This window comes from Triticum aestivum, chromosome 2A (assembly GCF_018294505.1).
Source record: "Triticum aestivum cultivar Chinese Spring chromosome 2A, IWGSC CS RefSeq v2.1, whole genome shotgun sequence".
Classification (NCBI taxonomy): domain Eukaryota; kingdom Viridiplantae; phylum Streptophyta; class Magnoliopsida; order Poales; family Poaceae; genus Triticum; species Triticum aestivum.
The window spans coordinates 320621980-320632940 of record NC_057797.1 but is presented as its reverse complement, the minus strand read 5'-3'; positions in this window follow the sequence as shown (position 1 = coordinate 320632940).

The following is a 10961-nucleotide window of genomic DNA, read 5'->3' as shown; positions in this document are numbered from 1 at the left end:
AATCAACCCCTGGGCTAGTGGTCCTCATGAGTGTTGGTCCACCTACCTAGCAGTCAGAAGTGCCGCCTCTAGGCAACTCGATGGTATTTTGGCCACCGTCCACTTAGCATAGAAGGTGTTGTCCTAAGAACGAGATACGTGCGGCTCCTATCGGGGTATCGACGCACCGGGTGGTCTTGCTGGTTTTGTTTTACTATTGTCGAAATGTCTTGTGCACCGGGATTCCGAGTCTGATCGAAGGGTCCCAAGATGGAGGATTGTCTCCGCGGATCGTGAGCTTGTCATGGTCTAAGTTGGGACACCCTTGCAGGGTTTAAACTTTCGAGAGCCGTGCATGTGGTTATGCGGCAGATCAGAATTTGTTAATATCCGGTTGTAGTGGACCTGATCTAAACTCAATTAAAATAAACCAACCACGTGTGTAACCGTGACTGTCTCTTTTCGGGTGCGTTGGAGAAGAGACACGGTTGGGTTATGTTTGGATGTAAGTAGTTCAGGATCACTTCTTGATCATTACTAGTTTGCGACCATTGCATAGTTTCTCCTCTTATTCTTGTACTCGTAAGTTAGCCACCGTACTATGCTTAGTGCTGCTGCAACCTCACCACTTATCCATTCCATACCCATTAAGCTTTGGTAGTCCTGATACCCATGGTAATGGGATTGCTGAGTCCTCATGGCTCATAGATTACTACTACAACAGTTGCAGGTACAGGTAATGTGATGGTCTAACGCGAGTGCGATGCTTGCTTGTTTGGAGTTCTCCTTCGATCAAGTGATATGTTCCGGGTCAGGGAACCTGGGATTAGTATGGTGGATGTCATTCTCCTTTTTCGTTTGATTTCATCCGTAGTCGGATCCCGCTCTTCTGTATGATGGTTTTTATGTATTGATGTATTGTTGTATTGATGTTGTAGCTTTTGGCGAGTGTAAGTCTTTATCTTGTATTCTCATCTATTCAGTACATGGTATGTTATTATGATGTCCACCTTGCTATGCGCTCGAAATGCGATTGTGAGCCGATCATGAATTCATCACGTGATTGGGATAGAATTGCATCTTGGGCGCTACAGTGGAGGGCTATCTTGCCCCAACGATCTTCATCGTATGGTTGAGAAAATTATGCTAGGGGGTCCAAAGAAGAAACCAAAGATATTTTAGGGTTGTTCGGAGATGATCCAGACTAATCGGTAACGACAGCCCAGTTCGGGTTCGGGTAAGTTTCGCACGCGGGCAAGGGGTTTGACAAAAGGCCACGGAGATAAGGGGGTTTGATGGTCTCATGGAAGAGAGAGAAGTGAGCGGCCCGGTTGATCTGAGAGGGGTCAACAAATACAAAGAAGAAGCGAAAACTACGAGTGGACGCAAGTTTTATGAAAACATGCGGATGCAATGCGCATGATGACATGATGCAACGCAAATGATGCGATGATAGATGAAACAAACAAATAAAACACACACATACAACGAAGTAAATGGAAGGCGTCTGGAGCGTCGGTCTCGGGTCGTTACAGGCTTCCTCAAAATTCCCTAGGTCTTTGTGCGCAAGCAAGTTGGATGCACACCCACTTAGTTTTCTTTTTGAGTTTTCATAAACTTATAGCTCTAGTGAATCCGTTGCATGGCAATCCCTACTCGCTCACATTGATATTTATTGATGGGCATCTCCATAGCCTGTTAATACGCCTAGTTGATGTGAGACTATCTTCCTCCTTTTGTTTTCACCACAACCACTTACTAATCCACCTATAGTGTTATGTCCATGGCTCACGCTCATGTATTGCGTGAAAGTTGAAATGGTTTGAGAATGTCAAAAGTATGAAACAATTGCTTGGCTTGTCATCAGGGTTGTGCATGATTTCAATATTTTGTGTGATGAAGATGGAGCATAGCTAGACTATAAGATTTTGTAGGGATAAGCTTTCTTTGGCCATGTTATTTTGCGAAGACATAATTATCTTGTTAGTATGCTTGAAATATTATTGTTTTTATTTCAATATTAAACTTTTGTTTTGAATCATACGGATCTGAACATTCGTGCCACAATAAAGAAATTACATGGATAAATATGTTAGGTAGCATTCCACATCAAAAATTCCGTTTTTATCATTTACCTACTCGAGGACGAGCAAGAATTAAGGTTGGGGATGCTTGATTTGTCTCCAACGTATCTATAATTTTTGATTGTTCCATGCTATTTTATGTTTTGGGACTAACCTATTAACCTAGAGCCTAATGCCAGTTTATGTTTTTTCCTTGTTTTAGATTTTCGCAGAAAAGGAATACCAAACGGAGTCCAAACGGAATAGAAATTTCGAAATGATCTTTCTTGGACCAGAAGGAAACCAGGAGACTTTGAGATGAAGTTGGGGGAGCCACGAGGCGGCCACAAGGACGGACGGGACGCCCAGGGGGGTACGGTGCACCCCCACCCTTGTGGGCCCCTCATGCACACCCTGACCTAATTCTTTTGCCTATATATACACTTATATGCCCAAACCACCAGAGGCATCCACAAAAATACTTTTCCACTGCCGCAACCTTCTGTACCCGTGAGATCCCATCTAGGGGCCTTTTCCAGCGTCCTGCCAGAGGGGGATTCGATCACAGAGGGCTTCTACATCAACACCATTGCCCTTCTGATGAAGCCTGGGTAGTTTACCTCAGACCTACGGGTCCATAGCTAGTAGCTAGATGGGTTCTTCTCTCTGTGTGATTCTCAATACCATGTTTTCCTCGATGTTCTTGGACATCTATTCGATGTAATACTTCTTTGCGGCATGTTTGCCGAGATCCGATGAATTGTGGATTTTTGATCAGCTTATCTATCAATATTATTTGAATATTCTCTAAATTCTTATATGCATGATTTCCTAACTTTGCAAGTCTCTTCGAACTATCGATTTGGTTTGGCCAACAAGATTGGTTTTTCTTGCAATGGGAGAAGTGCTTAGCTTTGGGTTCAATCTTGCGGTGTCCTTTTCTAGTGACAGTTGGGGCAGCAAGGCACGTATTGTATTGTTGCCATCGAGGATAAAAAGATGGGGTTTACATCATATTGCTTGAGTTTATTCCTCTACATCATGTCATCTTACTTAATGTGTTACTCTGTTCTTCATGAACTTAATACTCTAGATGCAGGCTGGAGTCGGTCGATGTGTGGAGTAATAGTAGTAAATGCAGGCAGGAGTCGGTCTACTTGACACAGACTCGATGACGATATTCATGATCATTGCCTTACATATCGTCATAACTTTGCGCTTTTCTATCAATTGCTCGGCAGTAATTTGTTTACCCACCGTAATATTTCCTATCTTGAGAGAAGCCTCTAGTTAAACCTATGGCCCCTTGGTCTATTTTCCATCATACAATCTTCTAGCTTCCATCATACAAGTTTCTGTTCTACAATTTTAGTTTCTGATTTACTTCCTTTGCAATCTTTTAATTTTCGATCTATAAACCAAAAGTACCAAAAATATTTACTTTACTGTTTATTTATCTCTATTAGATCTCACTTTTGCAAGTAACCGTGATGGGATTGACAACCCCTTACCGTGTTGGGTGCAAGTTGTTTGATTGTTTGTGTAGGTATTCAGTGACTTGTTTGTTGTCTCCTACATGATTGATACCTTGGTTCTCAAAACTAAGGGAAATACTTACTCTACTTTGCTGCATCACCCTTTCCTCTTCAAGGGAAAAACCAATGCAAGCTCAAGAAGTAGCACATGGCCCCTTCTGTCATTGGTATTGAGCACCGCAAGATCGAACCCACTACAAAGCACCCCTCCTATTGCAAGAAAAATAAATCTAGTTAGACGAACCAAATAAATAGATTAGAGAGAAATACAAAGCTATAACAATCATGCATGAAAGAGTTCAGAGAAAACACGAATAATATTCATGGATAATCTGATCATAAACTCACAATTCATCGGATATCAACAAACACACCGCAAAAGTGATTACATCAAATAGAACTCCAAGAACATCGAGGAGAACATGGTATTGAAGATCAAAAAGAGAGAGAGAGAGCCATCTAGCTAATAACTATGGACCTGTAGGTCTGTGGTAAACTACTCACACATCATCGGAAGGGCGGCAAGCTTGATGTAGAGCCCCTCCATGATCGAATACCCCTCCGACAGAGTGCTAGAAAGGCCACTAGATGGGATCTCATGGTTCTGGAACTTGCGGCGGCGAAAAAAGTATTTTGGCTCGCTCTTTGCTGGTTTCCCGATTTTAGAGAAGTATAGAGGCGGAGTTAGGTCAATCGAGCCACATGGGTCCCACCAGCCACCAGGGGGCACCAACCCCTTTGTGGGCCACTACTCCATCTAGTACTCTCCTGAAGCTTCTAGGGTCTCTTATGTCCAGAAAAAAATCTCGGAAAAGTTTTGTGGCATTTGGACTTCGTATGATACTGATATTCTGAAAAACCAAAACATGCAAAAAAAACAACTGTCACTGGGTACTAAGTTAATCGATTAGTCCCAAAAAATATATATATTTGCTTGTAAATGCATATAAAACATCCAGGATTGATACTATAATAGCATGGAACAATAAAAAATTATAGATACATTGGAGACATATCAAGATCCTTTTCCCTCATGTGGGTCTCCACTTGATGCATGCTGAACTCCATTGGAGCGGCGCTAGATATCCTCTCTGTATGTGTCGTCGTGGGTGTGCTTGTTTTGTTGTGGGGCACGAGTGAAAGGTTGAAGAGACTAAGTTTATAATAGCCGTGGGAATTAATGGAGAAGTTGGACGACCTGGAATATCGGCACGCCTGGATGGCAGTATTTGCAGTGCGTAACTCCATCGTGCCGCATGTAACTGCATCGTGGTGACATGTGCGTCACAAACGCATGCATATGGGGCCACCAACGCGATCGTGCGCCAGCCCCAACCGTTGGTAGAGCACGTGCAGAGGGCCGCGAGCATAGCACTCCACGTCTGCCTCAACAGTGAGAAGAGCGCATGGAGGGATGTGAGCAGAGCGTTCCGCGACTGCCTCAATGGTGAGCAGAGGGACGCAAGCAGAGCAACCATATGCATATAGCAGTTGAACATGTAGGGAATAGCCGCCCCAACCTAGCGGATGCATATAATAGCTCGTACCTGCCAACACAGACGCCCAGTACAACAATTAATGGTGTTATACACGTGTCCTGCAATCCACGACTATGCTTCCCGCCTCTTCTCTCATCAATTTCCCTCCACCGGCTAGTGGCTAGCTTATGTTGGGTGGAAGCCTAGGGCAGATTTTTCACGATTTGGAGGGGATCCCACAAAAAACACGACAAACACACGGGGAAACACGAGGGGAGTCAAGAGGAAACACTCAAATCAACGGGAAACAACCACACATGTGCTATATTCATGAACAAAAGAGGTCACAAATATCCAAAGACAACAAAGGACGGATCCAAGTATCTAGTTCTTCTCTAAGAGGAGGTCTTGAATCCACTAGGGGATCTTCCCTTGTGGGGTCTTGAATCCACATGTGATCTTCTCCGTGGAGGCCTCGGTCTCCAAAGGAGTATGTATATATCAAGTGGATGAGCAAAGCTATATCACTCATATGAGCTAAACCAATGCTAACCATAGAAAGAGGGAGGAGGAGTATATATAGTCTAGGGGGACAAATGGGTATATGGGCCTGTCTGTGCCGGACGTCCGACCGTTACCGGTTGTCTGGTGGATCGTGAAGGTCCGAACATCCGATAACGCGCCGACTTTCGGCATTTCGGCTCTGATCATGTGGCACTGGATATTCGGAGGAAGTCGGTCGTCCAGTCGTCGGTCGTCTGGAGGTCTTTGGGTTTCCGTTAATTTTCATTCTACGAAGTGGCACCGGATGTTCGGAGTCGAGCGACTGTCCGGGCGCTGGGAGGTGTCGAACGTCCGGTCTGCGTCAGTCGTCCGGCCGCTGTAGCATTCACTGGCTAGTGCTTTAGGCGTCGGACGTCCGGCATGGTCCGGTCGTCCGGTGGTTGCAGTTTTCCTGGCAACTCTTTCTCTTGGTCCTTCTACTTGGTGTCTTCGCCATCTTGTCCGTTGGATGCAGATGTTCTGCGGCTTGCCTCTAAGTACCTGATCACACATAGGGTTTCCACTTGAGGTAGTAGCCCTGTCCCGTATGAACAATTTGTTAGTTCAGAGAGGAATGCGTTCACCTTAGTTTTAATAGCCCTTGCTCGAGCTCTAGTCATTGGTCCATGTGGTGTCATGGGAGACATAGGTAAGTCCATGGGATGACTGTCGGATGCTTCGCATCATCTCCCCCCTGGGAAAGATCTGACCTCCGATAGAAAGCCTCGTCACCATGGTACAGGGAGAGATCCTTGACGTTGAAAATGTTGCTCATGGTTTATTTGTCACGTGGTAGGTCTATCTTGTATGCATTGTTTTTGTAGCGTGCTAGCACCTTGAAGGGTCTTTCGGCTCATGGTAGAAGTTTCAAGTTGCATTTGCTGGCAAAGCGGTCCTTGCAAAGTTGTAGCCACACAAGATCTCCTTTTTTGAATATCATGGGGTTCTTGTTGATGTTGATCTTGGCCGCAAGGCATTGGACTTGGTGCTCGATTGTGTGCCTTGTATCTTCATGCAGCATCTTCAGATAGTTCGCTCATTCACACATTTCCATGTTTATGCGCTCTTGTAGTGGTAGTGGTTGAATGTTCAAAAGGGACAACGGGTTGAAACCATAGACAACCTCGAAGGGGGACTTGCCGGTAGTCGAATGTCTTGCGTGGTTGTGGGCGTACTCGATGATTGGTAAGCATTCTTCCCACTCCTTGATGTTCCTCTTGATCAACACACGTAGTAGAGTAGATAGCGTCTGCTTCATGACCTCCGTTTGGCTATCGGTTTGTGGGTGGTATGCCGAACATAATAAGAACTTGATTCTGAGCTTTGCGCATAGGGTCTTCCAAAAGTAGCTTAGGAACTTGGTATTTGGCACTCCATCTAGACACAAGATTTCCCTACAAAAGAGAATGGCAATCTGTGAAGCATCATCTATCTTGTTGCATGGAATAAAATGTGCCATCTTAGAGAAACGGTCTAGAACAACAAGCATGGAATCTTTGCCACTTCGAGTTCTAGGAAAACCAAACACAAAGTCCATACTAATATCTTCCCATGGGTGATACGGAATAGGAAGTGGCATAGAGAGACCATGGGATTGAGCTTTAGTCTTAGCTTTGTGACATGTAGAGCATCAGTTGGTGAAGTGTGAGATGTCGCAGGACATCTTGGGACAAAAGTAGTTCTTGGAGAGCGTAGAGAATGTGTTGTCACGTACAAAGTGTCTCATAAGTCCTCCTCCATGTGATTCTTGCAGAAGTAACAAACAAAGAGAAGAATCTAGGATACGTAGTTTGTTTAAGATAATCATCTTTGATGTAATAGCATTCCCAAGATGTTATGATGGAAGCTGAGAGAAACAAGCGGGAGACCAACCGTTTGTTGGAGCGTATTGAACAGAATACAGCACACCATCAGAGGACTAACATGGTGTCACTCAGTGATTTTATCAAATTGCATCCACCCACGTTCCACCACTCCGTCGAGCCTCTCGACGCTGATGACTGGCTTCGCAGTATCTCTCACAAACTGCGTTCCGCGCTGGTAGCGGAGGCTGAGAAGGTCACCTTTGCTGCATATCATCTTGAAGGCCCCACCAGTCTATGGTGGGAGAATTATGGAGCTATGCGCCCAGCGGGCCATGTCACTACTTGGGCTGAGTTCAGCAAGGCTTTCCGTGAACATCACATTCCGGAGGGTCTCATGGACCGTAAACGTGAAGAATTTTGCAGTTTCATTCAAGGACGACTTTCTGTGGATGCCTATAGCAGGGAGTTTGGTAATCTCGCCCGATATGCAACCGAGGAAGTGTCTACTGACGCCAAGAAGCAAGCAAGGTTCCGTAAGGGCCTTAGTCCTGAGCTTCGCCGTGACCTCCGTCTGCATGAGTGCACATCTTTTCAGAAACTTGTCAACAAAGCCATCAGTGCTGAAACTGGTCAGACTGACTATGACGCAACACGCAAGCATGGCCGTGACACGGGTTCCTCATCCGGTGCTGGTCCTCAGAAGCGCCGCGTGTGGGTGCCCAACACCGCCCTGCCACCCAGGTTCACACCGAGGCCATCTTTCCAGGCGCCTCGCCCCGTTCAACAGTCTGCACCGACCAAGCCCTATGGGGGTCCAACCAACAATGCTCCTCCACGTACCAGTTTCGTGACTTGTTTCAAGTGTGGGGAATCTGGCCACTATATGCGTGAGTGTCCCCAGACTAACCCCAATCAATCTGCTAAAGCTGTTGGCCGTGGCAAGCCGACAGGGAAAGTGTTCCACGCCAAGCCGGTCACCGCTTCACGTGGCCATGTTAACTGCATCTCTGCCGAAGAAGCTCAAGAGGATCCCAACGTCGTTCTCGGTACGCTTCTTGTTAATTGCCACCCGGCATCTGTTCTTTTCGATACAGGAGCCTCTCATTCTTTTATATCTGAAAACTATGCTCGCTTGCATAACGTCGCATTCGATGATATGCCAACCTCTATGGTTATTCAAACTCCGGGATCCAAATGGCAAACCTCTAGAGTAAGCCATGGAAATGAAATCCAAGTCGACAGACTTGTTTTTCTCGCATCTTTGATAGCCCTTAAATCTTCAGATATTAATATCATTTTGGGTATGGACTGGATGTCAGCTCATCAAGCCAAAATTGATTGCTTCTCTAGGACTGTTCAACTCACCCATCCTTCGGGGAAGATAGTCAATGTCTTGACCCAAATAGCCAAGCGAAAATTATATTCTCTTAACGCCAGCCCCTTGCCAGATCTTGAGAACGTGCCGGTAGTCTGTGACTTTCCGGATGTCTTCCCAGAGGAATTGCCAGGTGTTCCACCTGACAGGGATGTTGAGTTCGTAATAGATCTCATTCCAGGAACCGTTCCGATTGCTAGAAGACCCTATAAGATGGCACCCCTAGAACTAGCCGAGCTTAAGAAACAACTCGATGAGTCCTTGAAAAAGGGTTTCATCCGACCTAGCTCATCTCCGTGGGCTTGCCCCGTCCTATTCGTTAAGAAGAAGGATGGTACGGACCGGATGGTTGTAGATTACCGACCTGTCAATTTGGTCACAATCAAGAACAAATATCCACTTCCCAGGATCAACGACCTGTACGATCAGCTCGCTGGATCCTCAGTCTTCTCCAAGATGGATTTGAGGTTGGGCTACCATCAAATCAAAATCAGAAACGGGGACATTCCTAAAACGGCCTTTGTTACTCGTTATGGCCAATACGAGTACACCGTCATGTCCTTCGGTTTAACCAACGCTCCAGCCACCTTTTCTCGGTTAATGAACTCAATCTTCATGGAGTATTTGGATAAATTCGTCGTAGTTTATCTCGATGATATACTCATCTACTCCAAGAACGAGGAAGAACATGCCGAACATTTAAGGCTAGTGTTGAAGAAACTTCGAGAGCATCGCCTTTATGCCAAATTTTCTAAATGTGAATTCTGGTTGTCAGAAGTGACCTATCTGGGTCATGTAATATCTGGTAAAGGTATTGCTGTTAACCCTGAGCGAGTTCAAGCCGTCCTTAATTGGACTCCACCTGAATCGGTCAAGCAAGTTCGGAGTTTTCTGGGCTTAGCGAGCTATTGCCGTCGCTTTGTCGAGAACTTCTCCAAGGTTGCTAAACCTCTAACCGAACTCCTCAAGAAAGATAAGAAGTTCGAATGGACTCCACAATGTGAGCACAGCTTTCAGGAACTGAAAAGACGCCTGACCTCTGCTCCCGTGCTGGTACCGCCAGACTTCTCCAAGGACTTTGTTATCTACTGCGACGCCTCGCGACAAGGACTAGGTTGCATTCTTATGCAAGATCGACACGTAATTGCTTACGCTTCACGGCAATTGCACCCACATGAGGAGAATTATCCTACTCATGATCTAGAGCTTGCAGCCGTAGTCTATGCACTTAAGACCTGGCGACATTACCTCCTCGGTAATCGTTGCGAAATATTCACTGATCACCAAAGTCTGAAGTACATTTTCACCCAACCGGATTTGAATCTCAGGCAGAGACGTTGGGTTGAATTGATCACAGACTTCGACTTAGGAATAACCTACACCCCAGGGAAAGCCAACGTCATGGCTGATGCGCTAAGTCGTAAATCTTATTGTAACAACCTGATGTTACAACAAAGTCAACCGCTTCTCCATGAGGAATTTCGGAAGCTTAACCTTCACATTGTTCCTCAAGGTTTTCTTTCCACCTTGGTGGCAAAACCTACTCTTACGGATCAAATCATCGCTGCCCAAAAGCGAGATAAGGGAATATCTAAAATCAAAGAGAACATTGCTAGCGGAGGTGCTAGTTGTTTCTCCACAAATGATCATGGTGTTGTGTACTTTGAGAACCGTCTAGTGGTTCCCAAGAACCAGCATCTACGGCAGTTGATCCTTAAGGAGGCTCATGAATCTCCTCTCACCATTCATCCCGGTAGTACTAAGATGTATCAGGACCTACGCCAGAGGTTCTGGTGGACTAGGATGAAGAGAGAAATTGCTCAGTATATTGCAAATTGCGACGTCTGTCGTCGTGTAAAAGCAGAGCATCAACGGCCTGCTGGCACCCTTCAACCCTTAGCTATTCCTGAATGGAAATGGGATAAAATTGGTATGGATTTCATTACCGGTTTTCCCAGGACCAAGAGAGGGAATAATGCTATTTTCGTCGTGGTCGATCGTCTTTCCAAAGTAGCCCATTTCTTACCTGTTCGTGAGAGTATAACCGCTAGTCAGCTGGCAGACTTATACATCTCCCGAATAGTGTCTCTCCATGGTGTTCCTTTGGAAATTAACTCGGATCGAGGAAGTCTTTTCACCTCTCGATTTTGGGAAAGTTTCCAAAATGCTATGGGAACCCGTCT